The sequence below is a fragment of the Podarcis melisellensis genome (genome assembly GCF_964234715.1).
Source record: "Podarcis melisellensis genome assembly, chromosome: 4".
In the NCBI taxonomy this organism is placed as follows: domain Eukaryota; kingdom Metazoa; phylum Chordata; class Lepidosauria; order Squamata; family Lacertidae; genus Podarcis; species Podarcis melisellensis.
Window position 1 is genome coordinate 8,109,055 of NC_138531.1, and position 6,264 is coordinate 8,115,318.

Here is a 6,264-nt window from a genome sequence, read left to right on the forward strand (position 1 = left end):
CTAACCAACACGTACTTCATCCACAATGGACAAAGATACAAACAGATAGAAGGAGCACCTATGGGATCACCCCTCTCACCGGTCATCGCAAACCTGTACATGGAACACTTTGAAACCAATGCTTTAGACAAGTCAGAACACAAACCCAAACTTTGGCTCAGATATGTTGACGACACCTTTGTAATTTGGCCACACGGGAAGGAAAAACTGGATAGCTTCCTCACACATCTCAACAGCCTACACCCCAAAATACAATTCACTATGGAAATAGAAGCCAACAACCAACTTCCCTTCCTTGACGTCCTAATCTACAAAAAACCGGATGGCTCCCTAGGACACACTATCTACCGGAAAAAAACACACACCAACCGCTACTTACATGCACAATCACACCACCACCCTGCACAAATAAACTCCGTAGCCAAGACTCTCATCTCCAGAACCAAACGCCTGGCTGACAAAGACCACTTGACAACTGAGTTACAGAATCTCTCAAATGTGTTAATTGCCAATGGATACCAGCAAAACAGGGTTACGAAGCTAATCCAAAAAGAAACACCCCCCAAAAACCAAGACACAGAAGAAAACAATGGCATGGCCCTCCTTCCTTATATCAAGGGCACTACAGATAAAATTAGCAAAATCCTCCATAAACACAATATCAAAACAGCCTTTTGCACCAACCAAAAAATAGCCAATATCCTCAGAAACCCCAAGGATAAAATCCAGTTGGAAAACCAAGGGGTCTATGAAATACCCTGCAAAGTCTGCCCAGCCACGTACATTGGACAAACAAACAGACGAATAAATGCACGTATCGCAGAACACAAGAATGCCGTCAAAAAAGAAGAAAAAACTTCCTCTCTTTTCCAACACATGAAAGAAACAGGACACGAAATTAATTTTGCAGATTCCAAATTGCTCTTTAACATGGAACATCACCACAAGAGAATAATCATGGAAGCCATCGAGATAGAGAAACACCCTCACAACATGAACAAGCGTGACGACACATCCCGCTTGCCAGACATCTGGAAATTAGCCCTCCCCACAAAAACTGACACCAGATCCAGAGGCACACAGAACGCCATCACCAATCAACCACACCAGACCCAAACCCAGACCCTCTCCACAGATAAATTACAGACACCATCCAGTAGCCAAACCATGGAGGCACCTCCGGATGCTGCACCCCCCTGCAATCCCTACACAGATCTGGCTGACACAAGCCACAAAACCACAGCTCGCCCCTATACACGAAGCCAAGCCAGAGCACAACTAAGTGCAGTACAGCCATCTTCTCAGAAAAACTCTTCACAAAGTTCAAGAGGTCAAGACACAAAGACTTTAGCAACTAATCCACACCTAATGACCCACCTAAGTGGTACTCAGGATATCACTCAAGAAATCACTCAGGATATCCCTCAAGTAATTAAGGAACAAAAGAAGAAAAGGCACACTAGCCTGGGAACTTCCTCTCTGCCCAGAACATTGGAGGCTATACACCACACCCCCTCAACAGTATTTATAGGAACTCAAACACTGAGATCCTGCTCTGTTCCAGTAACAAGAAGCCGAAAGCACCAGCCTGAAGATGACGAGTGAGACCTCGTCGAAACGTCGCCTAGACACCCCAACTTTTACACGGGAAGACACCCGAGGACACCAAAACCTGCATTCCTGTACCCGTGAAAATCTACGAAAGCATATATATATATATATATATACCAGTTTAAGTCAGGCCTTGCTTTTGTTACATTGCTATAAAATCAAGTGGTTCCCAAGATTTTAGCTGCCGTATTTTAAACAAATTAATTAATTAATGAAACATAAATACTCTGGTTTCTCTTCAGGTTGTATAAATCTTTCTTTCTAAATAATACAGCTGCATATAATTAAAACATCTAACTTGTGGTTCAGGCGAAACAAAACAAAGAAACCCATGCAAATCCATACTTCTGGCTTCTTGCAATCATCACTTAATTGTTAACAATGGAAAGCAACCACTGTTCTCATAAAAAGGAGTCAGACATACACCTTAGCAGCAAAAGGGAAGGTAGGACTTCAACCACTGTTGACCTGTTACTTTAGCTGTTGAAGATATTGAGCACTGGTCTCTAAACCTGAAGTTAAAGAGGAAGCCTTTCCGTAAAAGTTTAGAGTGCAGAAGCCAATACTGACTGTGACAGAAAAAGGGTACAGTTTTTTAAGGGATGTTTTCTCGTTTAAGCAAGCTCCTCTGGTGACTGCTTTCATTGCTTCCCACAGGAGAGGGGGTTGTTATACAGTGGTGCCTCGCAAGACGAAATTAATTCGTTCTGCAAGTCTCTTCGTCTTGCGTGTTTTTCGTCTTGCGATGCACGGTTTTCCATAGGAATGCATTGAAAATCAATTAATGCGTTCCTATGGAAACCGCCTTCCCCCGACCTCTTCTGGCGGGCGGCATTTTAAAATCGCCCGGGACAGCGGAGGACTGTCCGGGGCGATTTAAAAGCCCCTGGGAAGGCAGGCAGGGGGGACAAAGACTTTTGCCCCCCGCCTGCCTTCAGAAGAGGTCCAGGACAGGCTTCGCGGACCTCTCCGCAAGCAGCGGGAGCGCTCCTTGCGGAGAGTTGCCAGCGCGCCCAGGCTTCGCGGCCCCGCCGCCCAGCTTCGGGACATCGTTCCGATGCCGGGCGGCGGGGGGAGGCTTTCCCGCCCCGCCGCCCGGCATCGGGACGATGCCCCGAAGCCGGGCGGCGGGGGAAGGCTTTCCCGCCCGCCGCCCGGCTTCGGGACGATACCCCGAAGCCGGGCGGCGGGGGAAGGCTTTCCCGCCTGCCGCCCGGCTTCGGGACGATACCCCGAAGCCGGGCGGCGGGGGGAGGCTTTCCCGCCCCGCCGCCCAGCTTCGGGACATCGTTCTGAAGCCGGGCGGCGGGGGGAGGCTTTCCCGCCCCGCCGCCCGGCTTCGGGACATCGTTCCGATGCCGGGCGGCGGGGGGAGGCTTTCTCGCCCCGCCGCCCGGCATCGGGACGATGCCCCGGACCCGGGCGGCGGGGGGAGGCTTTCCCGCCCTGCCGCCCAGCTTCGGGACATCGTTCCGATGCCGGACGGCGGGGGGAGGCTTTCTCGCCCCACCGCCCGGCATCGGGACGATGCCCCGAAGCCGGGCGGCGGGGGGAGGCGTTCCTGCCCCGATGCCGGGCGGCGGGGGGAGGCTTCAAAAGCCGTCCGGGGGCTTTTAAATCGCCCCGGACAGTCCCGGGGCGATTTAAAAGCCCCCGGTTAGGCAGGCGGGGGGGCAAAGACTTTTGCCCCCCGCCTGCCTTGGGAAGAGGTCCTAGACCTCTTCCGAAGGCGGGCGGGGGGCAAAAGTCTTTGCCCCCCCTGCCTGCCTTCAAAAGCCATCCGGGATAGCGGGAAGCGCTTCCCTGCTATCCCGGACCGCTTTTAAAATGCTGGCAGTGGGGAGCAAAGCCTTTCGCCCCCGCCGGCCTTCCTGGACCTCTTCTGAAGTCCGGAGGGGAGGGAAAGGCTTTGCTCCCCACCGCCAGCATTTAAAAAAAGGTCCCCGAGATTTCCCTATGGGCTTTCGTCTTGCGATGCAAGCCCATAGGGAAAATCGTCTAGTGAAGCGTCGCAAAAACCGAAAAACCCTTTCGTCTTGCGGGTTTTTCGTCTTGCGAGGCATTCGTCTTGCGGGGCACCACTGTATTGTCTACATCATTTTCTTTGAAGTAGTTTTGGAGAGTTTTTGTGAGATTCTCTCTAATTTGCTTATTTGTGGTTAGGATAGGACTGAAGGACTATGATGGGGTGGTTTGTGTTCCCTCTCCTATTTTAAGAGTAACCTCTACTGGGGCGTGATCTGTGATTTTGATGTTACCTATGTTCGCTGATTCCACCAAGGGGATCAAACCTTGTGTGAGCAGAATGCTGTCCAGTCTGGACACTGCGCCCTGGCGTCCAGACTGGAACGTGTGGATCCCTTAAAAAATAAACCTCAAAAGTTAGCAAAATAGAACAAGACATCATGGCCCTCTCATCACGCTACAAGCAAACAAGAGCTAAAAAAAACTCCTTAAACCTACAGAATGAAAAGAGGGAACTAGACTCCCTAGAAATCAATAAAACAATGATCAACATTCTATAATCTAAACAACGGTTCTATGAGTATGGAGGGAAAAACTCCAGACAATTAGCAAAAAGGTGTAGGAAAAAATCACTCAAAACAAGAATATATTGCATCACCAAAAAAGATGGCAACATAACATTCTCCCCCAAAGAACCTCAGAATTTGCAGGATTTTACTCTAACCTATACACCTCCCATGACCCGACTGAGGAGAAAATCAGATAACTCCTAGCAGGGCTGACCATGCCTACCTTAACTGATGAGGAACAGGAATTCATGGACGGTCCTATCACCCTGGAGGAAATAGATAGGGTCCTCAAAAACCAGAAAAAGTGTATAGTAATTGTCACAAAAGCTGGAAAGTGAGCAAAAAATTATTAGGAAGAAGAAGGAATGAATGGATTCCACTTGTCAAGCTTTGAAAACTAGGATTAAATATTACTTATGGCTTCAACAAAAACATGTGCTTGGCTTTAACACATCCTCTTGAACAGCAGATATTCCAAACCCCAAAATTTTGTAGCAACATCTTTTTTGTACTGCAGATGACTTCTTTTAAAAGCAAAGACATTCTTGTTGTATTTTTAAAATGGCCTGCTTCAGTTCAAAATTTCCAGGGTAGTTTAAAGCAAGATTCCTTCAGTATATTGTGATTCCTACTGTTCTACAGCATCTTGTAAAAGTTCTCTTTGACCATCAAAAAACTTTTTCTGAAAGCGAGTATTTTCTCTTAAATGACATTTGGAAATGTTAACATCTCATGTCTTACCTGAAATAAGCAACCTGCCCTTTAATTCATCCCCTGCTGAGGATCTCTGTGTGTTGTCACAATAACTCCACATTCATAACCCACCTAAGGAGTTGTTTGGCATCAAGAGGCAATGACTCTAGTCCCATCAAATTCTCCAATGAGCAGCAGACTTTGGGAGAATAATAAATATTTGAAAGAATAATAATAATAATAATTTATTATTTATACCCCACCCATCTGGCTGAGTTTCCCCAGCCACTCTGGGCGGCTCCCAATCAGTGTTAAAAACAGTACAGCATTACATATTAAAAACTTCCCTGAACAGGGCTATCTTAAGATGTCTTCTGAATGTCAGGTAATTCTTTATCTCTTTGACATCTGATGGGAGGGTGTTCCACAGGGCGGGCGCCACTACCGAGAAGGCCCTCTGTCTGGTTCCCTGTAGCCTCACTTCTCGCAATGAGGGAACCGCCAGAAGGCCCTCGGCGCTGGATCTCAGTGTCCGGGCTGAACGATGGGGGTGGAGACGCTCCTTCAGGTATACAGGACCGAGGCCGTTTAGAATATAGAAGCAATGCAACGTTACTTCCCATTATACAAAACAATATCCACTAAGAACAGCAAAGCAGCAGGAACATTTGGAACTCGGGTGAGGAGCCTCAACACCCCTGCTTGCCACTGCAGGAGCCTTTAAGTACTTATTAGAATTAGAGAGAGAAGGAGAAAGACAGGAGAAACATCAATAGCTGCAGGACAGTCTCCAACAGCCAGGAGAGTAGAGGGGCAAGGAGAAGCTTTGGACCTGAAGTTTCCTACATGGTGTTTGCTCCATGTGTTTTGTGTTTTCCTCTCAGAGATGAGTATTTTGACTTCCAAATGCTCCCTGGGCCTCCAAAGGTTGGGAGCCTCTGCTTTGTAACATCTAGGTGGAATCTACATACATATATATTTAAAAAAGCACTGTGGAAATGCTTTTTTAGAAAACATTTTGAAAAACACATTGAATTTGGCAGGGATACTGGAGTGGCTTGCCTGTTCCTGCTCCAGGTGGATCACATTTAGTGAAAATTCTCCACTATGACTTGTCTGTCTTGGGTGGCCCTGCACGGCATAGCTCATAGCTTCTCTGAGTTATTCAAGCAGTGATCCATGAAGGAGCTCGAAGCTACTAATGTGAGTCTGACCAAACTGCGGGAGGCAGTGGAAGACAGGAGTGTCTGGGGTCACGAACAGTCGGACATGACTAAGCGACTAAACAACAACAAGCTGAGTCCTATAGCTTAGTCACGCAGTGGTGGACTTTGGGCTTTAAAATTTCAGCAGTGCCTGTGTGATGCCAAAATTTGGTGCCCTCACCTCTTGCCTTCAGTTGTTTGTCACTGTTGCAGCACCCCCT

The 6,264-nt window shown here is 47.9% G+C and overlaps 1 long non-coding RNA gene across 1 annotated transcript; it reads right to left on the bottom strand.

The window, feature by feature from the left end:
- Positions 1-3,875: 3,875 nt before the first annotated feature.
- Positions 3,876-5,048, bottom strand: LOC309367712. The gene is made up of 3 exons (XR_014167302.1): positions 4,971-5,048; positions 4,369-4,472; positions 3,876-3,971 (listed from the first exon to the last, which is right to left on the bottom strand). It is a non-coding gene; the product is annotated as an uncharacterized lncRNA (long non-coding RNA).
- Positions 5,049-6,264: the final 1,216 nt, after the last annotated feature.